The sequence below is a fragment of the Anomaloglossus baeobatrachus genome, chromosome 4 (genome assembly GCF_048569485.1).
Source record: "Anomaloglossus baeobatrachus isolate aAnoBae1 chromosome 4, aAnoBae1.hap1, whole genome shotgun sequence".
Taxonomy (NCBI): domain Eukaryota; kingdom Metazoa; phylum Chordata; class Amphibia; order Anura; family Aromobatidae; genus Anomaloglossus; species Anomaloglossus baeobatrachus.
In genome coordinates, this window is record NC_134356.1 from 678,908,447 (window position 1) to 678,935,447 (window position 27,001).

Genomic DNA, 27,001 nt, shown 5'->3' on the forward strand with positions numbered 1-27,001 from the left:
AAACTGCCTTACAGAAAGTCACCGGTTCCTGAATCTCTGTTTAACCCCCAACGGGATTACTGATTTCTGGAACATGGCCAAACAGCAGTTGGGCAGAAAGGTCATTGGAGCTCACACACCTCTGTCTGCCCTACGGGATATGCCCTTTATGTCTTTATTTCCATTGACCTAAGATTACATAGTTCTTGATCTTGAAGTCAAAACCATTCCAAAAAGTTTCCTTTGGTATAACTGTGTCAAAACAATATCAAAACTGAAATAAACAGAACTGGATGTTTCCAAGGAGATTGACAATATCCATGTTCCCCTAAAAAGCTCTGATGAAACCTTTCTCGATTGCTGAATATTCTGTACCTCAAACGTCTATCAGCCATTAAAAGTCCATTCCCACATTTGAAAGCAAGCATATAAACTGTGGGTCTGAAAATATATTAGAGAACCATCGGCGAAGGCAAGTATTTCCATGGCCACATGGATGTTAGACTTGAAATCCTCACATTGATTCAAAACATGTTCAGAATGTAGGGTTTTACCTTTGAAATGATGGAACATATTTGATTAAATTTTACTGAAATTATAGTATAGAAAAAGAAAATAAAATACTCAAATTAATTCCCTGGTTACATTCTTTGTGAAAAAAAACTTCAACAGTAAAATACATCTAGTAGACCAAATCTCTGTGTGTCCCAGGATATGAAGCTTTTATCGGCTTTTTTATATTGACCTGAGATTACACCTTATACTTTCAGTAAGTCAAGCAGTTTTTCTGCCCTGTGAGCATGAGATAGAGATTCAAGAGAACTTAACCCAAAACCTTGTTTTATGTCCTGCTCTAGAATGATCTTTGTAAAACATCTGATTTATTGTTGTTCAGGTTGGCTGTGATGGCCGAGTGGTTAAGGCGTTGGACTCGAAATCCAATGGGGTCTCCCCACACAGGTTCAAATCCTGTTCACAGCGCTGTCTTTTACACCCACACATATGAAGGAGAAAATTAATTTCCTTTAGAGATAAATCTCTATAATACTATGGTTGAGATTTGAGCAAAAAGAAGCAAGAAACTTGGGAATTTAACTGTTTAGTTCATTTTTTACACTTTTTTTATTTTAATAAAACTTTATTAGAGTCTTCAATTTACTTAAAAAGCTCTAAAGTATGCTTTTATTGGCAAATAGTTAAAAAAGAGACAGAGACTGGTCTGATCCAAGGTTTCTTGGAACATGGAAAGAAGTAGTCGGCGTCATGAGAAATATTGACCTTCACTTATTTCATATATCTTACTATTTTTGAGTCTAACAAGAAAGACATTTGTATTGTAGATGGCAGTTATTCATTTGCACAATGATTTTAGACTTTTCTCAACCATAGATTTATAGGGATTTCCTTCTGAAGGAAGTTAAACATCTCTGTTTAATATTTATGAAATTCATCGCTGTGGACAGGATTATAACCTGTGCAGGGAAAACCCCATTGGATATCAAGTCCAACGCCTTAACCACTCGGCCACCACAGCTAATCTGTACAGCAAGTTATCAGATGTTTTTACAAAATTCACTTAAGAGTCAGGTCTAAAAGAAGGTGTTGGGTTAAGTTTACTTTGATTATATTGACAATATGGTCATAGGAAAGAAATCTTGCTTGACTTACTGATAGAGAAAGGTGTGATCTGATATCAGCATGAAGAAAATGATAAAAGCATTATATCTTTGGGCATAATGAGATGTGGTCTACTAGATATTTTTTACTGTTCAATTTGTGGTTTGCAACAGAATGCAACCAGGGAATTTATCTGTATATATTTTTTTTTTTTTTTCATCTACTTTTTCTATATTTTGATTTCACTAAACATTCATGAGCTAAGTCCCATTTTTTCAAAGGTAAAATCCTGCACTCTGAACATAATTTGAACCATAATGCGGATTTCAAGTTTAACGTTCATGTAGCCATCGAGCCTTGTAGCCTTTTCTGATGGTTCTCCAATGTCTTTGGGAAATAAGTTTTTCTGCTTGTGGTTGAATGTTGGAATGGACTTTTGATTTGCAGATAGACGTTTTGGGCAGAGCATATTCAGAAACATAGACAGGTCTGATCAGAGCTTCCTGAGAAGAATAAAGGAAATCGCCAATGTCCTGGAAACGTCAAGTAATTTACATTTTAGTTTTAATTGTGAAACAAATTTAGACCCAAAGATTAGAAAATGAAGGGTTCACCCATTTTTAAATCGGTTGATCCATTTTATGTGTAAAAATAAAGGTTTACTTTTTTTCAGAAGTTAGTCAAAGTGAACCTGAAGAGCCAAGATTTTAACATGTGCGTTGAAAGTTTGATGGCTGCAAGTCCAATGTTTTAACCAGTGGGCCACCTCTGATCACAGTAGACTGCTTATTTCATAGACTATTTTTGGGAACTGCAATTTATAGGCAGAGTCTTGGAAGTAAGAGGGGTCTTCAATCTGCTTAGTAAGCTGTGGGGAAGCTTCCTTGCCAACAAACTGCCTTACAGAAAGTCACCGGTTCCTGAAACTCTGTTTAACCCTCAACGGGATTACTGATTTCTGGAATATGGCCAAACAGCAGTTGGGCAGAAAGGTCAATGGAGCTCACACACCTCTGTCTGCCCTACGGGATATGCCCTTTATGTCTTTCTTTTCATTGACCTAAGATTACATAGTTCTTGATCTTGAAGTCAAACCCATTCCAAAAAGTTTCCTTTGGTATAACTGTGTCAAAATAATATCAAAACTGAAATAAACAGAACTGGATGTTTCCAAGGAGATTGACAATATCCATGTTCCCCTAAAAAGCTCTGATGAAACCTGTCTCGATTGCTGAATATGCTGTACCTCAAACGTCTATCAGCCATTAAAAGTCCATTCCCACATTTGAAAGCAAGCATATAAACCGTGGGTCTGAAAAGATATTAGAGAACCATCGGCGAAGGCAAGTATTTCCATGGCCACATGGATGTTAGACTTGAAATCCTCACATTGATTCAAAACATGTTCAGAACGTAGGGTTTTACCTTTGAAATTATGGAACATATTTGATTAAATTTTACTGAAATTATAGTATAGAAAAAGAAAATAAAATACTCAAGTTAATTCCCTGGTTACATTCTTTGTGAAAAAAATTTTCAACAGTAAAATACATCTAATAGACCAAATCTCTGTGTGTCCCAGGATATGAAGCTTTTATTGGCTTCTTTATATTGACCTTAGATTACACCTTATACTTTCAGTAAGTCAAGCAGTTTTTCTGCCCTGTGACCATGAGATAGAGATTCAAGAGAACTTAACCCAAAACCTTGTTTTATGTCATGCTCTAGAATGATCTTTGTAAAACATCTGATTTATTGTTCTTCAGGTTGGCTGTGATGGCCGAGTGGTTAAGGCGTTGGACTCGAAATCCAATGGGGTCTCCCCACACAGGTTCAAATCCTGTTCACAGCGCTGTCTTTTACACCCACACATATGAAGGAGAAAATTAATTTCCTTTAGAGATAAATCTCTATAATACTATGGTTGAGATTTGAGCAAAAAGAAGCAAAAAACTTGGGAATTTAACTGTTTAGTTCATTTTTTACACTTTTTATTTTAATAAAACTTTATTTGGGTCTTCAATTTACTTAAAAAGCTGTAAAGTATGCTTTTATTGGCAAATAGTTAAAAAAGAGACAGAGACAGGTCTGATCTGAGGTTTCTTGGAACATGGAAAGAAGTAGTCGGCGTCATGAGAAATATAGACCTTCACTTATTTCATATATCTTACTATTTTTGAGTCTAACAAGAAAGACATTTGTATTGTAGATGGCAGTTATTCATTTTCACAATGATTTTAGACTTTTCTCAACCATAGATTTATAGGGATTTCCTTCTGAAGGAAGTTAAACATCTCTGTTTAATATTTATAAAATACATCGCTGGGAACAGGATTATAACCTGTGCAGGGAAAACCCCATTGGATATCAAGTCCAACGCCTTAACCACTCGGCCACGACAGCCAATCTGTACAGCAAGTTATCAGATGTTTTTGCAAAATTCACTTAAGAGTCAGGTCTAAAAGAAGGTGTTGGGTTAAGTTTACTTTGATTATATTGACAATATGGTCATAGGAAAGAAATCTTGCTTGACTTACTGATAGAGAAAGGTGTGATCTCATATCAGCATGAAGAAAATGATAAAAGCGTTATATCCTTGGGTATAATGGGATGTGGTCTACTAGATATTTTTTACTGTTCAATTTATGGTTTGCAACAGAATGCAACCAGGGAATTAATCTGTATATATTTTTTTTCTTTTTCATCAACTTTTTCTATATTTTGATTTCACTAAACATTCATGAGCTAAGTCTCATTTTTTCAAAGGTAAAACCCTGCACTCTGAACATAATTTGAACCATAATGCGGACTTCAAGTTTAACGTTCATGTAGCCATCGAGCCTTGTAGCCTTTTCTGATGGTTCTCCAATGCCTTTTGGAAATAAGTTTTTCTGCTTGTGGTTGAATGTGGGAATGGACTTTTGATTTGCAGAGAGACGTTTTGGGCAGAGCATATTCAGAAACATAGACAGGTCTGATCAGAGCTTCCTGAGAAGAATAAAGGAAATCGCCAATGTCCTGGAAACATCAAGTAATTTACATTTTAGTTTTAACTGTGAAACAAATTTAGTTCCAAAGATTAGAAAATGAAGGGTTCACCCATTTTTAAATCGGTTGATCCATTTTATGTGTAAAAATAAAGGTTTACTTTTTTTCAGAAGTTAGTCAAAGTGAACCTCAAGAGACAAGATTTTAACATGTGCGTTGAAAGTTTGATGGCTGCAAGTCCAATGTTTTAACCAGTGGGCAACCTCTGATCACAGTACACTGCTTATTTCATAGAATTTTTCTGGGAACTGCAATTTATAGGCAGAGTCTTGGAAGTAAGAGGGGTCTTCAATCTGCTTAGTAAGGTGTGGGGAAGCTTCCTTGCCAACAAACTGCCTTACAGAAAGTCACCAGTTCCTGAAACTCTGTTTAACCCTCAACGGGATTACTGATTTCTGGAACATGGCCAAACAGCAGTTGGGCAGAAAGGTCATTGGAGCTCACACACCTCTGTCTGCCCCACGGGATATGCCCTTTATGTCTTTCTTTTCATTGACCTAAGATTACATAGTTCTTGATCTTGAAGTAAAACCCATTCCAAAAAGTTTCCTTTGGTATAACTGTGTCAAAACAATATCAAAACTGAAATAAACAGAACTGGATGTTTCCAAGGAGATTGACAATATCCATGTTCCCCTAAAAAGCTCTGATGAAACCTGTCTCGATTGCTGAATATGCTGTACCTCAAACGTCTATCAGCCATTAAAAGTCCATTCCCACATTTGAAAGCAAGCATATAAACTGTGGGTCTGAAAAGATATTAGAGAACCATCGGCGAAGGCAAGTATTTCCATGGCCATATGGATGTTAGACTTGAAATCCTCACATTGATTCAAAACATGTTCAGAATGTAGGGTTTTACCTTTGAAATGATGGAACATATTTGATTAAATTTTACTGAAATTATAGTATAGAAAAAGAAAATAAAATACTCAAATTAATTCCTAGGTTACATTCTTTGTGAAAAAAAACTTCAACAGTAAAATACATCTAGTAGACCAAATCTTTGTGTGTCCCAGGATATGAAGCTTTTATCGGCTTCTTTATATTGACCTGAGATTACACCTTATACTTTCAGTAAGTCAAGCAGTTTTTCTGCCCTGTGACCATGAGATCGAGATTCAAGAGAACTTAACCCAAAACCTTGTTTTATGTCCTGCTCTAGAATGATCTTTGTAAAACATCTGATTTATTGTTGTTCAGGGTGGCTGTGATGGCCGAGTGGTTAAGGCGTTGGACTCGAAATCTAATAGGGTCTCCACACACAGGTTCAAATCCTGTTCACAGCGCTGTCTTTTACACCCACACATATGAAGGAGATAATTATTTTCCTTTAGAGATAAATCTCTATAATACTATGGTTGAGATTTGAGCAAAAAGAAGCAAGAAACTTGGGAATTTAACTGTTTAGTTCATTTTTTTACACTTTTTTTAATTTTAATAAAACTTTATTTGGGTCTTCAATTTACTTAAAAAGCTGTAAAGTATGCTTTCATTGGCAAATAGTTAAAAAAGAGACAGAGACAGGTCTGATCTGAGGTTTCTTGGAACATGGAAAGAAGTAGTCGGCGTCATGAGAAATATAGACCTTCACTTATTTCATATATCTTACCATTTTTGAGTCTAACAAGAAAGACATTTGTATTGTAGATGGCAGTTATTCATTTGCACAATGATTTTAGACTTTTCTCAACCATAGATTTATAGGGATTTCCTTCTGAAGGAAGTTAAACATCTTTGTTTAATATTTATAAAATACATCGCTGTGAACAGGATTATAACCTGTGCAGGGAAAACCCCATTGGATATCAAGTCCAACGCCTTAACCTCTCGTCCACCACAGCCAATCTGTACAGTAAGTTATCAGATGTTTTTGCAAAATTCACTTAAGAGTCAGGTCTAAAAGAAGGTGTTGGGTTAAGTGTACTTTGATTATATTGACAATATGGTCATAGGAAAGAAATCTTGCTTGACTTACTGATAGAGAAAGGTGTGATCTCATATCAGCATGAAGAAAATGATAAACGCGTTATATCCTTGGGCATAATGAGATGTGGTCTACTAGATATTTTTTACTGTTCAATTTGTGGTTTGCAACAGAATGCAACCAGGGAATTAATCTGTATATATTTTTGTTCTTTTTCATCAACTTTTTCTATATTTTGATTTCACTAAACATTCATGAGCTAAGTCCCATTTTTTCAAAGGTAAAACCCTGCACTCTGAACATAATTTGAACCATAATGCGGATTTCAAGTTTAACGTTCATGTAGCCATCGAGCCTTGTAGCCTTTTCTGATGGTTCTCCAATGTCTTTTGGAAATAAGTTTTTCTGCTTGTGGTTGAATGTGGGAATGGACTTTTGATTTGCAGATAGACGTTTTGGGCAGAGCATATTCAGAAACATAGACAGGTCTGATCAGAGCTTCCTGAGAAGAATAAAGGAAATCGCCAATGTCCTGGAAACGTCAAGTAATTTACATTTTAGTTTTAATTGTGAAACAAATTTAGACCCAAAGATTAGAAAATGAAGGGTTCACCAATTTTTAAATCGGTTGATCCATTTTATGTGTAAAAATAAAGGTTTACTTTTTTTCAGAAGTTAGTCAAAGTGAACCTCAAGAGACAAGATTTTAACATGTGCCTTGAAAGTTTGATGGCTGCAAGTCCAATGTTTTAACCAGTGGGCCACCTCTTATCACAGTAGACTGCTTATTTCATAGACTTTTTCTGGGAACTGCAATTTATAGGCAGAGTCTTGGAAGTAAGAGGGGTCTTCAATCTGCTTAGTAAGCTGTGGGGAAGCTTCCTTGCCAACAAACTGCCTTACAGAAAGTCACCGGTTCCTGAAACTCTGTTTAACCCTCAACAGGATTACTGATTTCTGGAAAATGGCCAAACAGCAGTTGGGCAGAAAGGTCATTGGAGCTCACACACCTCTGTCTGCCTTACGGGATATGCCCTTTATGTCTTGATTTTCATTGACCTAAGATTACATAGTTCTTGATCTTGAAGTCAAATCCATTCCAAAAAGTTTCCTTTGGTATAACTGTGTCAAAACAATATCAAAAATTGAAATAAACAGAACTGGATGTTTCCAAGGAGATTGACAATATCCATGTTCCCCTAAAAAGCTCTGATGAAACCTGTCTCAATTGCTGAATATGCTGTACCTCAAATGTCTATCAGCCAATAAAAGTCCATTCCCACATTTGAAAGCAAGCATATAAACTGTGGGTCTGAAAAGATATTAGAGAACCATCGGAGAAGGCAAGTATTTCCATGGCCACATGGATGTTAGACTTGAAATCCTCACATTGATTCAAAACATGTTCAGAATGTAGGGTTTTCCCTTTGAAATGATGGAACATATTTGATTAAATTTTACTGAAATATAGTATAGAAAAAGAAAATAAAATACTCAAATTAATTCCCTGGTTACATTCTTTGTGAAAAAAAACTTCAACAGTAAAATACATCTAGTAGACCAAATCTCTGTGTGTCCCAGGATATGAAGCTTTTATCGGCTTCTTTATATTGACCTGAGATTACACCTTATACTTTCAGTAAGTCAAGCAGTTTTTCTGCCCTGTGACCATGAGATAGAGATCCAAGAGAACTTAACCCAAAACCTTGTTTGATGTCCTGCTCTAGAATGATCTTTGTAAAACATCTGATTTATTGTTGTTCAGGTTGGCTGTGATGGCCGAGTGGTTAAGGCGTTGGACTCGAAATCCAATGGGGTCTCCCCACACAGGTTCAAATCCTGTTCACCATGCTGTCTTTTACACCCACACATATGAAGGATAAAATTAATTTCCTTTAGAGATAAATCTCTATAATACTATGGTTGAGATTTGAGCAAAAAGAAGCAAGAAACTTGGGAATTTAACTGTTTAGTTCATTTTTTACACTTTTTTATTTTAATAAAACTTTATTTGGGTCTTCAATTTACTTAAAAAGCTGTAAAGTATGCTTTTATTGGCAAATAGTTAAAAAAGAGACAGAGAGAGGTCTGATCTGAGGTTTCTTGGAACATGGAAAGAAGTAGTCGGCGTCATGAGAAATATAGACCTTCACTTATTTCATATATCTTACTATTTTTGAGTCTAACAAGAAAGACATTTGTATTGTAGATGGCAGTTATTCATTTGCACAATGATTTTAGACTTTTCTCAACCATAGATTATTAGGGATTTCCTTCTGTAGGAAGTTAAACATCTCTGTTTAATATTTATTTTTGATATAAAGGGCTGGAAGAACCGGGTTTGATGCCGCGCTAAAAACCACGAGCAAGTGTTAATTAAAATTATCCTCTTTTATTTAGATCATTCCTACGCGTTTCAGAGGCTCCTCTGCCTCCTTCCTCAGGGAAAAGAATCTTACAGACAGAGAGGGTTTATCCTTATGAAGTAGCGAAACAGAAAAAAACCAATCATGACATCATCATTACATATGTTCCTGTGCGATGACTCATTGCCTCGTGGAGTAAAGCTATGTTATGATACATACAACAATGATTTTAAAATATTACTCATAAGAGACAATGAACATTATTAAAGAGTAAAATGAATGAAAAATAAAAATAAAAATAAAAATTAAAAATTCTTATTTGAATAAATGTTTGTCTGAGTTTCATTTAAAAAAATGGTCTTTATATGTATATGAACAAATGGAGAAGTTATTTTATATTTTATTTATTTATTTTATTTATTTATTTTATTTTCTTTTGTATATATAAGGAAAGGAAAAAGTTCTTATTTATGTATGAGAATGTATATGTGAAAAGAATGAACTGAGGAAAAGAGGATTATTTCCCGTATCCAAGGCAGATTCAAACCCATAGATTTGTGTCTGTGTTCTCATGCGCTATTAAACTACCAATGCTCCATATGACTTGGTGTTGAGAACAAACACCGGTAAACTCCTGGATGATTAGGAGATTAGAAAAAGGTGTATATTTAAGAAATTCAAAAGTATAGAAAGATTCAAGTTTGTGACATGCTATTAAGTATATATGGAATTCAGTATATATAAGATTGTGAAGATTTATTACATTGCCTTCTAAAGGAAATATATCTGATATAGTTCAGATTAACGATATGTGATGGTGTATTTATAAAAATATAATAATGAGTGATGTTAATCGATATGATTCCATTATGGGGGATGACATAAAAAAAATGAGTATGCAAGTTTAGAAATAGAAATGAAGAGCGAAAAACTGTGATGCACATACGTGAAAAGACAATTTCTCTGTCTGGAAGGGTGAAGTGAGTTCAGGCCGTGGGAAAAAATGGACCGCGCATGATCATAATATATATAAGGAGCAAGTTCCTCACTGAAGGGGGTGATGTGAGGTCAGACCATGGGAAAGGAAATAAGTGCATAAAGTGCCAATTCATAAAAGGAACAAGATGTTGGAGATAATGAGAAGGGGTGTGAAAGGTATTAGCCGGCAATAAGAAGTCGGGGAGTGGAATCTAATTGGATTACAAACCCATGTGAATATTAGAATATATGACAATTGTGAATATCAATATGGGATGTGACACAAAAATTACGAGCAAAGGTATAAAATAAACATAGGGATCTCTGTACAGAACAACTATACATACATACATATCAACACATATATATGTATATGTGTATACACATGCGTGTATATCTATACGAAATCAGGAAAATTACTGAAGGTCTAGAGAAGAATTTAGAATAAGGATACAAATATATAAAAATATGAAAAAAATATATATATATAATAAATATACCCTGATTATACAATAAAGATATGTGAATGTGTATAAAAATATGAAAATATATCAATATAAAGATATAGTAAAAATATATATTAAGCAAACAAGATAAAAAATTCATGAAAGTGTCTGAAAACAGGACAAATATGTATTCTCCCAAGAAATATATATATATATATATATATATATAAAAAATATGCATAATATGTGAAAAAGGTAAAAACTGAAGTTTTGAAATAAGAATGGATTAAATTATAAATAAACCTATGAGCACTTGGGAATGTTTGGAAACATAAATGCTTACAGTTACAATAAAAACATACACTATAAAAGCATAATTCATCAAAAATAATGAAATTTCTAAGGGAAAATAATTATAAATATATAAAATTCTTTTTGAAAATCCTTATTAAAATTATTTTTTAAAAAACTTTTTCAGAAAAATATATATAATAGGATATATGATAGGATGATAACACTAAAAACAAGAGGAAGCTGTGAGAAACGATGTCAGTTAAGAACCTAAACATGACACATAGAATAGATCAGCTACCCGAGGAAATTGTGTATGATCTTAGCATTAAAGATAAAACATGGGGATGCAGAGGCGGTAGTTAATAGAACAGATCAGTCACTTCGTTTAAGCCAAAGGGCTTCAGTGTATTTAACCTGTGTATCCAAAACGTTTCCTTTCTGCTAAGGACCTCTGCTCTATCCTTCACACTTATGGGAATCTGTTCTATGGGTGTTTTTTGAAATCTAAACTTTTATTGTGAAAAATTGTACAATGTTTAGATAAACCATGTTGTAAAAAACCTGTTCTTATATTGTAGCGATGAGAGTTCAGCCTATTGTGGAGTGCCTGAGATGTCCTACCCACATATTGTTTGCCGCATGAACAGTCAACCAGGTATATAACATGGTCAGACTGGCATGTTAGACGATTATTGATTTTGAAATTTTCCGAATTCCCTAGAGAACAAAAAGTAGTCCTCCCATGGCAAATGCTCTTGCAGCATAAGCAATTTTTTGAGCCACATTTAAAAGAACCCACTAATGACACGGGATCTGGGTTCAGTATCTCAGGTTTAAGCCTGCTTGGAGCTATTATCGTTTTGATCGTAGGGGCCCGCCTGAAGGTGACCCCTGGCTTGGAGGGTAAAAAAGGCTTTAAAATGGGATCATTGAGCAAAATGCCCCAATGTTTAGCAAGGGTATCCCTTATACTGACATTATCCCCACTGTAGGTAGTAATAAAATTCAGAGCAAACTCCTGCTTCCCTTTGTCAGGTTTCAACAGTCCTTTGTCCTTCAAAACCCTCAAAGAGCAAGGATCAGAATCTCTCTTGATCAAATCAGATTGTTTAAGTTTTAAAGTCTCTTGATAAGCTCTCCGGACCAGCGTCTTAGGGTATTCTTTTTCTAGGAACCGCTCCCTTAGAACCCCTACTTGCTCTTTAAAATCACTGTCAGTGGTACAATTCCGCCTTATGCGCTTATATTGGTTTGGAGGAATATTAGATAGCCACTTCACATAATGCTCACTCCCATAGTGGATGTACCCATTGGCATCAACTTGTTTAAAAAAATTTTTTGTATGGATTTCACCATTGTTATGAAAGATGGTTAAGTCCAAAAAATTAATTTCTTCCTTATGCGTTACCGATGTAAAGGACAAACCCCAGTCATTACTATTCAAGTTGTCTAGGAAATTATTGATATCTGCAAAATCACAGTCCCAAATTATGAATAGATCGTCGATAAATCTTTTATATAATACTAAACTATCACTGAATCTGCCATTTTCTATGTGCAACATTTCAAATAATCCCATAAAAAGATTAGCATATGAGCATGCAGCTTTTGACCCCATCGCTGTGCCGACCCGCTGATGGTAAAGTTTTTCCAGAAAAGTGAAGTAATTGTTTTTGAGTATAAAACTCATGCTTTCTAAAAGAAAGTTTTTTTGGAGAGGAGGAATTCTACTATCATCTGCTAGGAAAAAAGAAAAAGAAAACAGCCCCAGGTGGTGTTGTATATTCGAGTAGAGAGATGCAACGTCTATAGTGACGAACATATAGGATTTTTTCCATGTGATTTTCTGTAAATGTTCAATGAGATGGGATGAATCTCTGAGATGGCTGTTAAGGGTTAATACATGAGGCTGCATCAACAGGTCAACATAATGTGCTAAATTAGCTGTTAGAGAATTAATGCCTGAGATGATAGGCCTGCCCGGGGGGTTATACAAATTTTTATGAGTTTTAGGGAGATGGTAAAAGAAAGCCATTGTTGGATTTCTTATTTGTAGGAATTTCTTTTCAGTTGAATTCAGTATATATGAATCGACTGCACTTTGGATCAAAATTTTATAGGCTGTAATGGCAGTATTATAGTTATCATTACTTACAACTTCATAATACAATGGATCAGAAAGGATCCTGAGTGCCTCGTTAATGTAATCCACCTTGTTCTGAATGACTATTCCTCCTCCCTTATCTGCTGCTCGAATAACGATGTTTCCATTGGTTTTGAGTTTGTTTAGAGCTTTTCTTTCCTTTTGTGACAGGTTTTGTTTGAAGAATTTCTTTTGATTGACAGTTTTTTTTAAATCCGTTAACACCAGGTCACAAAAAGTCTTTAAAAAATGCCCCTGGCTCGCTAATGGATAAAATTTGGATTTGGCTTTAACAGCAGTATGACAGTATGGGCATGACTCTGTGGTAGCGATGGGAACAGTGTCACCTTTCAAGAGAAAGTGTCTCTTAAGTGTCAATTTCCTAATATAATTTTGAACATCTAGAAAAAGATCAAAGTCCTTGGATCTAGATGATGGACAAAAAGATAAACCCTTATTTAAAACTTGGATTTCAACTTTATCAAGAATGTGATCAGATAGATTAAATATATTTCTATTTTTGGTGGTACCATTAATTTCCTGAGGATTATGGATATGGGCATTAAAATTCTTCTTTCGGTTTTTAGTTTTTTTCAGCAGGTCTTTCTCTCTTTTTTGCTGTAATTTAGATCCTGCTCTGACTCCTCTAAAGAGTTTTTTCTTTTTTTGGTTGACGATTTTAAGGCTAAAAAATCAGTCAAAGTATTTGTTTTTTGGCTTTTAACTGAAGGTAAAAAAGGAACCAAAGGTTCTGACATATTTGTATTGTCAATCACTATTTTATCTGTTGCCATTGGTATATTAATTGGGGCTATCGGCATTTGTGTATTTGGTAGTGAGACGTCGTCATTATGAATGGAAAGATTCAATAAATCAATAAAGTCGGTATCTTGAGTATTTTCTGTATTGGTATAAACCACTGGATCAATTAGTGCCCTTTCCTTTCTAATCCTCTCTATTTGGAGCCTGATTTTGGCTAAATGTGCTTGAATCTCATCCGGATTGAGGGAAGAGGAGTTAGAGGGGAGTGAATTGGTATCATTTTTAGAGGTCGGGGGGTCGATAGTAGGAGTTATCTTATTTATTTTCTGTCTAGAAATGTTAGCTTGCAAGAAAACTTCATCAGCAAGCTGGTCTATTTTATCTTGTGGTTTTGATGATTTATTAGAATTAGATGTAATGTTTGGGACTTGGAATTCTGGACTTGGAACCTGAGATGTCGAAATATTGATATTGGAATCTGTAGTGGTGCTCAGCCGAGCTCTATTCTGTTTATGAAACTTACTGTTCACAAAACTTTTACTACTGTTATGATTATTATTGGTAGAGGAGCTGTATCTCCTGAAACTATTAGTCCTGGGTGGGAAAAGCAATTTCTCACCTGGAGGATTAGATCTGGCCTGATGACTATCTTGCCTGTCTCTTTGAAGCTTTTTAGACTTCCTGATGATGGTGTCATGTTCTAATTGTAACAGGCGTGTGTTGAGGGCCGAATTCAAACTTTTATAATCAGGATGCAATGCAAAGGTAGAAAGTTCTTCATATAATCCTGCAATTTTTACCGTGGAATCTACAGCAATGTTAGTTCGTTTTTCATGTAAACATTGTAGCATACCTCTCATGCAGTCTTTAAAGATGATATCCCATTTAGCTGAAAAAGTTTCATCCTGTGGAAAAGGGGATTCACGCTTGACTTGGAATCCTCTTGGACATAATCCTTCCTCTAGATAAATAGTTAAGAACCTGGCATCCAGGCTATAATGTAGTTCTACTTTCATATGGTCTTCTAAAACATGAAAGAGTTTCCTCATGAGGATAGTGTCTTCCTCTGAGAAGGAAGTACCCAAATCCATATTGGCTTCTGTGGTGCTGTCAATCGGTGTACCAACCGTCTGGAGGATCAATCTCTCTCTGGACGATAGCCGATTGCTGTAGTAATCCATATTGCTGGGAACGCAAAAACCCTCTGCAGCCGAATCTCCACAATAAAGGGGTCTTGGTCCAGAAGCCAGAACCCGGACAGGAAAGTGCTGTAGATAGGGGAGAAAAAGGCGCAATAGGGTTTTACCCGGTTTATAAAGGGAAAAAGGGTAAAGACAGTGCACTCACCTGGCCGGGTTGTGCCAGTCACAACCCCTTTGTTAGCGTGGATGAGCGCTTGGGTGGTTCAGCAGCGGCCCCGTTGTGGATGAATATTTTTGATATAAAGGGCTGGAAGAACCGGGTTTGATGCCGCGCTAAAAACCACGAGCAAGTGTTAATTAAAATTATCCTCTTTTATTTAGATCATTCCTACGCGTTTCAGAGGCTCCTCTGCCTCCTTCCTCAGGGAAAAGAATCTTACAGACAGAGAGGGTTTATCCTTATGAAGTAGCGAAACAGAAAAAAACCAATCATGACATCATCATTACATATGTTCCTGTGCGATGACTCATTGCCTCGTGGAGTAAAGCTATGTTATGATACATACAACAATGATTTTAAAATATTACGCATAAGAGACAATGAACATTATTAAAGAGTAAAATGAATGAAAAATAAAAATAAAAATAAAAATTAAAAATTCTTATTTGAATAAATGTTTGTCTGAGTTTCATTTAAAAAAATGGTCTTTATATGTATATGAACAAATGGAGAAGTTATTTTATATTTTATTTATTTATTTTATTTATTTATTTTATTTTCTTTTGTATATATAAGGAAAGGAAAAAGTTCTTATTTATGTATGAGAATGTATATGTGAAAAGAATGAACTGAGGGAAAGAGGATTATTTCCCGTATCCGAGGCAGATTCAAACCCATAGATTTGTGTCTGTGTTCTCATGCGCTATTAAACTACCAATGCTCCATATGACTTGGTGTTGAGAACAAACACCGGTAAACTCCTGGATGATTAGGAGATTAGAAAAAGGTGTATATTTAAGAAATTTTTTTTACAACATGGTTTATCTAAACATTGTACAATTTTTCACAATAAGAGTTTAGATTTCAAAATAACACCAATAGAACAGATTCCCATAAGTGTGAAGGATAGAGCAGAGGTCCTTAGCAGAAAGGAAACGTTTTGGATACACAGGTTAAATACACTGAAGCCCTTTGGCTTAAACGAAGTGACTGATCTGTTCTATTAACTACCGCCTCTGCATCCCCATGTTTTATCTTTAATGCTAAGATCATACACAATTTCCTCGGGTAGCTGATCTATTCTATGTGTCATGTTTAGGTTCTTAACTGACATCGTTTCTCACAGCTTCCTCTTGTTTTTAGTGTTATCATCCTATCATATATCCTATTATATATATTTTTCTGAAAAAGTTTTTTAAAAAATAATTTTAATAAGGATTTTCAAAAAGAATTTTATATATTTATAATTATTTTCCCTTAGAAATTTCATTATTTTTGATGAATTATGCTTTTATAGTGTATGTTTTTATTGTAACTGTAAGCATTTATGTTTCCAAACATTCCCAAGTGCTCATAGGTTTATTTATAATTTAATCCATTCTTATTTCAAAACTTCAGTTTTTACCTTTTTCACATATTATGCATATTTTTTATATATATATATATATATATATATATTTCTTGGGAGAATACATATTTGTCCTGTTTTCAGACACTTTCATGAATTTTTTATCTTGTTTGCTTAATATATATTTTTACTATATCTTTATATTGATATATTTTCATATTTTTATACACATTCACATATCTTTATTGTATAATCAGGGTATATTTATTATATATATATATTTTTTTCATATTTTTATATATTTGTATCCTTATTCTAAATTCTTCTCTAGACCTTCAGTAATTTTCCTGATTTCGTATAGATATACACGCATGTGTATACACATATACATATATATGTGTTGATATGTATGTATGTATAGTTGTTCTGTACAGAGATCCCTATGCTTATTTTATACCTTTGCTCGTAATTTTTGTGTCACATCCCATATTGATATTCACAATTGTCATATATTCTAATATTCACATGGGTTTGTAATCCAATTAGATTCCACTCCCCGACTTCTTATTGCCGGCTAATACCTTTCACACCCCTTCTCATTATCTCCAACATCTTGTTCCTTTTATGAATTGGCACTTTATGCACTTATTTCCTTTCCCATGGTCTGACCTCACATCACCCCCTTCAGTGAGGAACTTGCTCCTTATATATATTATGATCATGCGCGGTCCATTTTTTCCCACGGCCTGAACTCACTTCACCCTTCCAGACAGAGAAATTGTCTTTTCACGTATGTGCATCACAGTTTTTCGCTCTTCATTTCTATTTCTAAACTTGCATACTCATTTTTTTTTATGTCATCCCCCATAATGGAATCATATCGATTAACATCACTCATTATTATATTTTTATAAATACACCATCACATATCGTTAATCTGAACTATATCAAATATATTTCCTTTAGAAGGCAATGTAATAAATCTTCACAATCTTATATATACTGAATTCCATATATACTTAATAGCATGTCACAAACTTGAATCTTTCTATACTTTTGAATTTCTTAAATATACACCTTTTTCTAATCTCCTAATCATCCAGGAGTTTACCGGTGTTTGTTCTCAACACCAAGTCATATGGAGCATTGGTAGTTTAATAGCGCATGAGAACACAGACACAAATCTATGGGTTTGAATCTGCCTCGGATACGGGAAATAATCCTCTTTCCCTCAGTTCATTCTTTTCTCATATACATTCTCATACATAAATAAGAACTTTTTCCTTTCCTTATATATACAAAAGAAAATAAAATAAATAAATAAAATAAATAAATAAAATATAAAATAACTTCTCCATTTGTTCATATACATATAAAGACCATTTTTTTAAATGAAACTCAGACAAACATTTATTCAAATAAGAATTTTTAATTTTTATTTTTATTTTTATTTTTCATTCATTTTACTCTTTAATAATGTTCATTGTCTCTTATGCGTAATATTTTAAAATCATTGTTGTATGTATCATAACATAGCTTTACTCCACGAGGCAATGAGTCATCGCACAGGAACATATGTAATGATGATGTCATGATTGGTTTTTTTCTGTTTCGCTACTTCATAAGGATAAACCCTCTCTGTCTGTAAGATTCTTTTCCCTGAGGAAGGAGGCAGAGGAGCCTCTGAAACGCGTAGGAATGATCTAAATAAAAGAGGATAATTTTAATTAACACTTGCTCGTGGTTTTTAGCGCGGCATCAAACCCGGTTCTTCCAGCCCTTTATATCAAAAATATTCATCCACAACGGGGCCGCTGCTGAACCACCCAAGCGCTAATCCACGCTAACAAAGGGGTTGTGACTGGCACAACCCGGCCAGGTGAGTGCACTGTCTTTACCCTTTTTCCCTTTATAAACCGGGTAAAACCCTATTGCGCCTTTTTCTCCCCTATCTACAGCAGTGTTTAATATTTATCAAATACATTGCTGTGAACAGGATTATAACCTGTGCAGGGAAAACCCCATTGGATATCAAGTCCAACGCCTTAACCTCTAGGCCACCACACCCAATCTGTACAGCAAGTTATCAGATGTTTTTGCAAAATTCACTTAAGAGTCAGGTCTAAAAGAAGGTGTTGGGTTAAGTTTACTTTGATTATATTGAAAATAAGGTCATAGGAAAGAAATCTTGCTTGACTTACTGATAGAGAAAGGTGTGATCTCATATCAGCATGAAGAAAATGATAAAAGCGTTATATCCTTGGGCATAATGAGATGTGGTCTACTAGATATTTTTTACTGTTCAATTTGTGGTTTGCAACAGAATGCAACCAGGGAATTAATCTGTATATATTTTTTTTCTTTTTCATCAACTTTTTCTATATTTTGATTTCACTAAACATTCATGAGCTAAGTCCCATTTTTTCAAAGGTAAAACCCTGCACTCTGAACATAATTTTAACCATAATGCGGATTTCAAGTTTAACGTTCATGTAGCCATCGAGCCTTGTAGCCTTTTCTGATGGTTCTCCAATGTCTTTTGGAAATAAGTTTTTCTGCTTGTGGTTGAATGTGGGAATGGACTTTTGATTTGCAGATAGACGTTTTGGGCAGAGCATATTCAGAAACATAGACAGGTCTGATCAGAGCTTCCTGAGAAGAATAAAGGAAATCGCCAATGTCCTGGAAACGTCAAGTAATTTACATTTTAGTTTTAATTGTGAAACAAATTTAGACCCAAAGATTAGAAAATGAAGGGTTCACCCATTTTTAAATCGGTTGATCCATTTTATGTGTAAAAATAAAGGTTTACTTTTTTTCAGAAGTTAGTCAAAGTGAACCTCAAGAGACAAGATTTTAACATGTGCGTTGAAAGTTTGATGGCTGCAAGTCCAATGTTTTTACCAGTGGGCAACCTCTGATCACAGTAGACTGCTTATTTCATAGAATTTTTCTGGGAACTGCAATTTATAGGCAGAGTCTTGGAAGTAAGAGGGGTCTTCAATCTGCTTAGTAAGCTGTGGGGAAGCTTCCTTGCCAACAAACTGCCTTACAGAAAGTCACCAGTTCCTGAAACTCTGTTTAACCCTCAACAGGATTACTGATTTCTGGAACATGGCCAAACAGCAGTTGGGCAGAAAGGTCATTGGAGCTCACACACCTCTGTCTGCCCCACGGGATATGCCCTTTATGTCTTTCTTTTCATTGACCTAAGATTACATAGTTCTTGATCTTGAAGTCAAACCCATTCCAAAAAGTTTCCTTTGGTATAACTGTGTCAAAACAGTATCAAAACTGAAATAAACAGAACTGGATGTTTCCAAGGAGATTGACAATATCCATGTTCCCCTAAAAAGCTCTGATGAAACCTGTCTCGATTGCTGAATATGCTGTACCTCAAACGTCTATCAGCCATTAAAAGTCCATTCCCACATTTGAAAGCAAGCATATAAACTGTGGGTCTGAAAAGATATTAGAGAACCATCGGCGAAGGCAAGTATTTCCATGGCCACATGGATGTTAGACTTGAAATCCTCACATTGATTCAAAACATGTTCAGAATGTAGGGTTTTACCTTTGAAATGATGGAACATATTTGATTAAATTTTACTGAAATTATAGTATAGAAAAAGAAAATAAAATACTCAAATTAATTCCTAGGTTACATTCTTTGTGAAAAAAACTTCAACAGTAAAATACATCTAGTAGACCAAATCTTTGTGTGTCCCAGGATATGAAGCTTTTATCGGCTTCTTTATATTGACCTGAGATTACACCTTATACTTTCAGTAAGTCAAGCAGTTTTTCTGCCCTGTGACCATGAGATCGAGATTCAAGAGAACTTAACCCAAAACCTTGTTTTATGTCATGCTCTAGAATGATCTTTGTAAAACATCTGATTTATTGTTCTTCAGGTTGGCTGTGATGGCCGAGTGGTTAAGGCGTTGGACTCAAAATCCAATGGGGTCTCCCCACACAGGTTCAAATCCTGTTCACAGCGCTGTCTTTTACACCCACACATATGAAGGAGAAAATTAATTTCCTTTAGAGATAAATCTCTATAATACTATGGTTGAGATTTGAGCAAAAAGAAGCAAAAAACTTGGGAATTTAACTGTTTAGTTCATTTTTTACACTTTTTATTTTAATAAAACTTTATTTGGGTCTTCAATTTACTTAAAAAGCTGTAAAGTATGCTTTTATTGGCAAATAGTTAAAAAAAAAAAGAGACAGAGACAGGTCTGATCTGAGGTTTCTTGGAACATGGAAAGAAGTAGTCGGCGTCATGAGAAATATAGACCTTCACTTATTTCATATATCTTACTATTTTTGAGTCTAACAAGAAAGACATTTGTATTGTAGATGGCAGTTATTCATTTTCACAATGATTTTAGACTTTTCTCAACCATAGATTTATAGGGATTTCCTTCTGAAGGAAGTTAAACATCTCTGTTTAATATTTATAAAATACATCGCTGGGAACAGGATTATAACCTGTGCAGGGAAAACCCCATTGGATATCAAGTCCAACGCCTTAACCACTCGGCCACGACAGCCAATCTGTACAGCAAGTTATCAGATGTTTTTGCAAAATTCACTTAAGAGTCAGGTCTAAAAGAAGGTGTTGGGTTAAGTTTACTTTGATTATATTGACAATATGGTCATAGGAAAGAAATCTTGCTTGACTTACTGATAGAGAAAGGTGTGATCTCATATCAGCATGAAGAAAACGATAAAAGCGTTATATCCTTGGGTATAATGGGATGTGGTCTACTAGATATTTTTTACTGTTCAATTTATGGTTTGCAACAGAATGCAACCAGGGAATTAATCTGTATATATTTTTTTTCTTTTTCATCAACTTTTTCTATATTTTGATTTCACTAAACATTCATGAGCTAAGTCTCATTTTTTCAAAGGTAAAACCCTGCACTCTGAACATAATTTGAACCATAATGCGGACTTCAAGTTTAACGTTCATGTAGCCATCGAGCCTTGTAGCCTTTTCTGATGGTTCTCCAATGCCTTTTGGAAATAAGTTTTTCTGCTTGTGGTTGAATGTGGGAATGGACTTTTGATTTGCAGATAAACGTTTTGGGCAGAGCATATTCAGAAACATAGACAGGTCTGATCAGAGCTTCCTGAGAAGAATAAAGGAAATCACCAATGTCCTGGAAACGTCAAGTAATTTACATTTTAGTTTTAATTGTGAAACAAATTTAGACCCAAAGATTAGAAAATGAAGGGTTCACCCATTTTTAAATCGGTTGATCCATTTTATGTGTAAAAATAAAGGTTTACTTTTTTTCAGAACTTAGTCAAAGTGAACCTCAAGAGCCAAGATTTTAACATGTGCGTTGAAAGTTTGATGGCTGCAAGTCCAATGTTTTAACCAGTGGGCCAACTCTGATCACAGTAGATTGCTTATTTCATAGACTTTTTTTGGGAACTGCAATTTATAGGCAGAGTCTTGGAAGTAAGAGGGGTCTTCAATCTGCTTAGTAAGCTGTTGGGAAGCTTCCTTGCCAACAAACTGCCTTAAAGTAAGTCACCCGTTCCTGAAACTCTGTTTAACCCTCAACGGGATTACTGATTTCTGGAATATGGCCAAACAGCAGTTGGGCAGAAAGGTCATTGGAGCTCACACACCTCTGTCTGCCCTACGGGATATGCCTTTATGTCTTTCTTTTCATTGACCTAAGATTACATAGTTCTTGATCTTGAAGTCAAACCCATTCCAAAAAGTTTCCTTTGGTATAACTGTGTCAAATCAATATCAAAACTGAAATAAACAGAACTGGATGTTTCCAAGGAGATTGACAATATCCATGTTCCCCTAAAGAGCTCTGATGAAACCTGTCTCGATTGCTGAATATGCTGTACCTCAAACGTCTATCAGCCATTAAAAGTCCATTCCCACATTTGAAAGCAAGCATATAAACTGTGGGTCTGAAAAGATATTAGAGAACCATCGGCGAAGGCAAGTATTTCCATGGCCACATGGATGTTAGACTTGAAATCCTCACATTGATTCAAAACATGTTCAGAATGTAGGGTTTTACCTTTGAAATGATGGAACTTATTTGATTAAATTTTACTGAAATTATAGTATAGAAAAAGAAAATAAAATACTCAAATTAATTCCCTGGTTACATTCTTTGTGAAAAAAAACTTCAACAGTAAAATACATCTAGTAGACCAAATCTCTGTGTGTCCCAGGATATGAAGCTTTTATCGGCTTCTTTATATTGACCTGCGATTACACCTTATACTTTCAGTAAGTCAAGCAGTTTTTCTGCCCTGTGACCATGAGATAGAGATTCAAGAGAACTTAACCCAAAACCTTGTTTTATGTCCTGCTCTAGAATGATCTTTGTAAAACATCTGATTTATTGTTCTTCAGGTTGGCTGTGATGGCTGAGTGGTTAAGGCGTTGGACTCGAAATCAAATGGGGTCTCCCCACACAGGTTCAAATCCTGTTCACAGCGCTGTCTTTTACACCCATACATATGAAGGAGAAAAATAATTTCCTTTAGAGATAAATCTCTATAATACTATGGTTGAGATTTGAGCAAAAAGAAGCAAGAAACTTGGGAATTTAACTGTTTAGTTCATTTTTTACACTTTTTTTTATTTTAATAAAACTTTATTTGGGTCTTCAATTTACTTAAAAAGCTGTAAAGTATGCTTTTATTGCCAAATAGTTAAAAAAGAGACAGAGACAGGTCTGATCGGAGGTTTCTTGGAACATGGAAAGAAGTAGTCGGCGTCATGAGAAATATAGACCTTCACTTATTTCATATATCTTACTATTTTTGAGTCTAACAAGAAAGACATTTGTATTGTAGATGGCAGTGATTCATTTTCACAATGATTTTAGACTTTTCTCAACCATAGATTTATAGGGATTTCCTTCTGAAGGAAGTTAAACATCTCTGTTTAATATTTATAAAATACATCGCTGTGAACAGGATTATAACCTGTGCAGGGAAAACCCCATTGGATATCAAGTCCAACGCCTTAACCACTCGTCCACCACAGCCAATCTGTACAGCAAGTTATCAGATGTTTTTGCAAAATTCACTTAAGAGTCAGGTCTAAAAGAAGGTGTTGGGTTAAGTTTACTTTGATTATATTGACAATATGGTCATAGGAAAGAAATCTTGCTTGACTTACTGATAGAGAAAGGTGTGATCTCATATTAGCATGGAGAAAATGATAAAAGCGTTATATCCTTGGGCATAATGAGATGTGGTCTACTAGATATTTTTTACTGTTCAATTTGTAGTTTGCAACAGAATGCAACCAGGGAATTAATCTGTATATATATTGTTTTTCTTTTTCATCAACTTTTTCTATATTTTGATTTCACTAAACATTCATGAGCTAAGTCCCATTTTTTCAAAGGTAAAACCCTGCACTCTGAACATAATTTGAACCATAATGCGGATTTCAAGTTTAACGTTCATGTAGCCATCGAGCCTTGTAGCCTTTTCTGATGGTTCCCCAATGTCTTTTGGAAATAAGTTTTTCTGCTTGTGGTTTAATGTGGGAATGGACTTTTGATTTGAAGATAGACGTTTTGGGCAGAGCATATTCAGAAACATAGACAGGTCTGATCAGAGCTTCCTGAGAAGAATAAAGGAAATCGCCAATGTCCTGGAAACGTCAAGTAATTTACATTTTAGTTTTAATTGTGAAACAAATTTAGACCCAAAGATTAGAAAATGAAGGGTTCATCCATTTTTAAATCGGTTGATCCAATTTTTGTGTAAAAATAAAGGTTTACTTTTTTTCAGAACTTAGTCAAAGTGAACCTCAAGAGACAAGATTTTAACATGTGCGTTGAAAGTTTGATGGCTGCAAATCCAATGTTTTAACCAGTGGGCCACCTCTGATCACAGTAGACTGCTTATTTCATAGACTTTTTCTGGGAAATGCAATTTATAGGCAGAGTCTTGGAAGTAAGAGGGGTTTTCAATCTGCTTAGTAAGCTGTGGGGAAGCTTGCTTGCCAACAAACTGCCTTACAGAAAGTCACTGGTTCCTGAAACTCTGTTTAACCCTCAACGGGATTACTGATTTCTGGAATATGGCCAAACAGTAGTTGGGCAGAAAGGTCATTGGAGCTCACACACCTCTGTCTGCCCTACGGGATATGCTATTTATGTCTTTCTTTTCATTGACCTAAGATTACATAGTTCTTGATCTTGAAGTCAAACCCATTCCAAAAAGTTTCCTTTGGTATAACTGTGTCAAAATAATATCAAAACTGAAATAAACAGAACTGGATGTTTCCAAGGAGATTGACAATATCCATGTTCCCCTAAAAAGCTCTGATGAAACCTGTCTCGATTGCTGAATATGCTGTACCTCAAACGTCTATCAGCCATTAAAAGTTCATTCCCACATTTGAAAGCAAGCATATAAACTGTGGGTCTGAAAAGATATTAGAGAACCATCGGCGAAGGCAAGTATTTCCATTGCCACATGGATGTTAGACTTGAAATCCTCACATTGATTCAAAACATGTTCAGAACGTAGGGTTTTACCTTTGAAATTATGGAACATATTTGATTAAATTTTACTGAAATTATAGTATAGAAAAAGAAAATAAAATACTCAAGTTAATTCCCTGGTTACATTCTTTGTGAAAAAAATTTTCAACAGTAAAATACATCTAGTAGACCAAATCTCTGTGTGTCCCAGGATATGAAGCTTTTATCAGCTTCTTTATATTGACCTGAGATTACACCTTATACTTTCAGTAAGTCAAGCAGTTTTTCTGCCCTGTGACCATGAGATAGAGATTCAAGAGAACTTAACCCAAAACCTTGTTTTATGTCCTGCTCTAGAATGATCTTTGTAAAACATCTGATTTATTATTGTTCAGGTTGGCTGTGATGGCCGAGTGGTTAAGGCGTTGGACTCGAAATCCAATGGGGTCTCCCCACACAGGTTCAAATCCTATTCACAGTGCTGTCGTTTACACCCACACATATGAAGGAGAAAATTAATTTCCTTTAGAGATAAATCTCTATAATACTATAGTTGAGATTTGAGCAAAAAGAAGCAAGAACTTGGGAATTTAACTGTTTAGTTCATTTTTTACACTTTTTTTATTTTAATAAAACTTTATTTGGGTCTTCAATTTACTTATAAAGCTGTAAAGTATGCTTTTATTGGCAAATAGTTAAAAAAGAGACAGAGACAGGTCTGATCTGAGGTTTCTTGGAACATGGAAAGAAGTAGTCGGCGTCATGAGAAATATAGACCTTCACTTATTTCATATATCTTACTATTTTTGAGTCTAACAAGAAAGACATTTGTATTGTAGATGGCAGTTATTCATTTTCACAATGATTTTAGACTTTTCTCAACCATAGATTTATAGGGATTTCCTTCTGAAGGAAGTTAAACATCTCTGTTTAATATTTATAAAATACATCGCTGTGAACAGGATTATAACCTGTGCAGGGAAAACCCCATTGGATATCAAGTCCAACGCCTTAACCACTCGGCCACCACAGCCAATCTGTACAGCAAGTTATCAGATGTTTTTGCAAAATTCACTTAAGTGTCAGGTCTAAAAGAAGGTGTTGGGTTAAGTTTACTTTGATTATATTGACAATATGGTCATAGGAAAGAAATCTTGCTTGACTTACTGATAGAGAAAGGTGCGATCTCATATCAGCATGAAAAAAATGATAAAAGCGTGGTATCCTTGGGCATAATGAGATGTGGTCTACTAGATATTTTTTACTGTTCAATTTGTGGTTTGCAACAGAATGCAACCAGGGAATTAATCTGTATATATTTTTTTTCTTTTTCATCAACTTTTTCTATATTTTGATTTCACTAAACATTCATGAGCTAAGTTTCATTTTTTCAAAGGTAAAACCCTGCACTCTGAACATAATTTGAACCATAATGCGGATTTCAAGTTTAACGTTCATGTAGCCATCGAGCCTTGTAGCCTTTTCTGATGGTTCTCCAATGTCTTTTGGAAATAAGTTTTTCTGCTTGTGGTTGAATGTGGTAATGGACTTTTGATTTGCAGATAGACGTTTTGGGCAGAGCATATTCAGAAACATAGACAGGTCTGATCAGAGCTTCCTGAGAAGAATAAAGGAAATCGCCAATGTCCTGGAAACGTCAAGTAATTTACATTTTAGTTTTAATTGTGAAACAAATTTAGTTCCAAAGATTAGAAAATGAAGGGTTCACCCATTTTTAAATCGGTTGATCCATTTTATGTGTAAAAATAAAGGTTTACTTTTTTTCAGAAGTTAGTCAAAGTGAACCTCAAGAGACAAGATTTTAACATGTGCGTTGAAAGTTTGATGGCTGAAAGTCCAATGTTTTAACCAGTGGGCAAACTCTGATCACAGTAGACTGCTCATTTCATAGACTTTTTTTGGGAACTGCAATTTATAGGCAGAGTCTTGGAAGTAAGAGGGGTCTTCAACCTGCTTAGTAAGCTGTGGGGAAGCTTCCTTGCCAACAAACTGCCTTACAGAAAGTCACCGGTTCCTGAAACTCTGTTTAACCCTCAACGGGATTACTGATTTCTGGAACATGGCCAAACAGCAGTTGGGCAGAAAGGTCATTGGAGCTCACACACCTCTGTCTGCCCTACGGGATATGCCCTTTATGTCTTTCTTTTCATTGACCTAAGATTACATAGTTCTTGATCTTGAAGTCAAACCCATTCCAAAAAGTTTCCTTTGG

General features: G+C 35.0%; 10 non-coding genes across 10 annotated transcripts; 7 read left to right on the forward strand and 3 right to left on the reverse strand.

The window, feature by feature from the left end:
* Positions 1-878: 878 nt before the first annotated feature.
* On the forward strand, positions 879-960 carry TRNAS-CGA (transfer RNA serine (anticodon CGA)). Its single transcript has one exon. It is a non-coding gene; the product is annotated as a tRNA-Ser (tRNA).
* Positions 961-1,430: 470 nt separating this feature from the next.
* On the reverse strand, positions 1,431-1,513 carry TRNAS-UGA (transfer RNA serine (anticodon UGA)). Its single transcript has one exon. It is a non-coding gene; the product is annotated as a tRNA-Ser (tRNA).
* Positions 1,514-3,366: 1,853 nt separating this feature from the next.
* TRNAS-CGA (transfer RNA serine (anticodon CGA)) lies at positions 3,367-3,448 on the forward strand. The gene has a single exon. It is a non-coding gene; the product is annotated as a tRNA-Ser (tRNA).
* Positions 3,449-5,851: 2,403 nt separating this feature from the next.
* Positions 5,852-5,933, forward strand: TRNAS-CGA (transfer RNA serine (anticodon CGA)). Its single transcript has one exon. It is a non-coding gene; the product is annotated as a tRNA-Ser (tRNA).
* Positions 5,934-8,340: 2,407 nt separating this feature from the next.
* On the forward strand, positions 8,341-8,424 carry TRNAS-CGA (transfer RNA serine (anticodon CGA)). The gene has a single exon. It is a non-coding gene; the product is annotated as a tRNA-Ser (tRNA).
* Positions 8,425-20,188: 11,764 nt separating this feature from the next.
* TRNAL-CAA (transfer RNA leucine (anticodon CAA)) lies at positions 20,189-20,270 on the forward strand. Its single transcript has one exon. It is a non-coding gene; the product is annotated as a tRNA-Leu (tRNA).
* Positions 20,271-22,677: 2,407 nt separating this feature from the next.
* On the forward strand, positions 22,678-22,759 carry TRNAS-CGA (transfer RNA serine (anticodon CGA)). Its single transcript has one exon. It is a non-coding gene; the product is annotated as a tRNA-Ser (tRNA).
* Positions 22,760-23,230: 471 nt separating this feature from the next.
* TRNAS-UGA (transfer RNA serine (anticodon UGA)) lies at positions 23,231-23,313 on the reverse strand. The gene has a single exon. It is a non-coding gene; the product is annotated as a tRNA-Ser (tRNA).
* Positions 23,314-25,167: 1,854 nt separating this feature from the next.
* On the forward strand, positions 25,168-25,249 carry TRNAS-CGA (transfer RNA serine (anticodon CGA)). Its single transcript has one exon. It is a non-coding gene; the product is annotated as a tRNA-Ser (tRNA).
* A 469-nt stretch (positions 25,250-25,718) lies between these two features.
* Positions 25,719-25,801, reverse strand: TRNAS-UGA (transfer RNA serine (anticodon UGA)). The gene has a single exon. It is a non-coding gene; the product is annotated as a tRNA-Ser (tRNA).
* Positions 25,802-27,001: the final 1,200 nt, after the last annotated feature.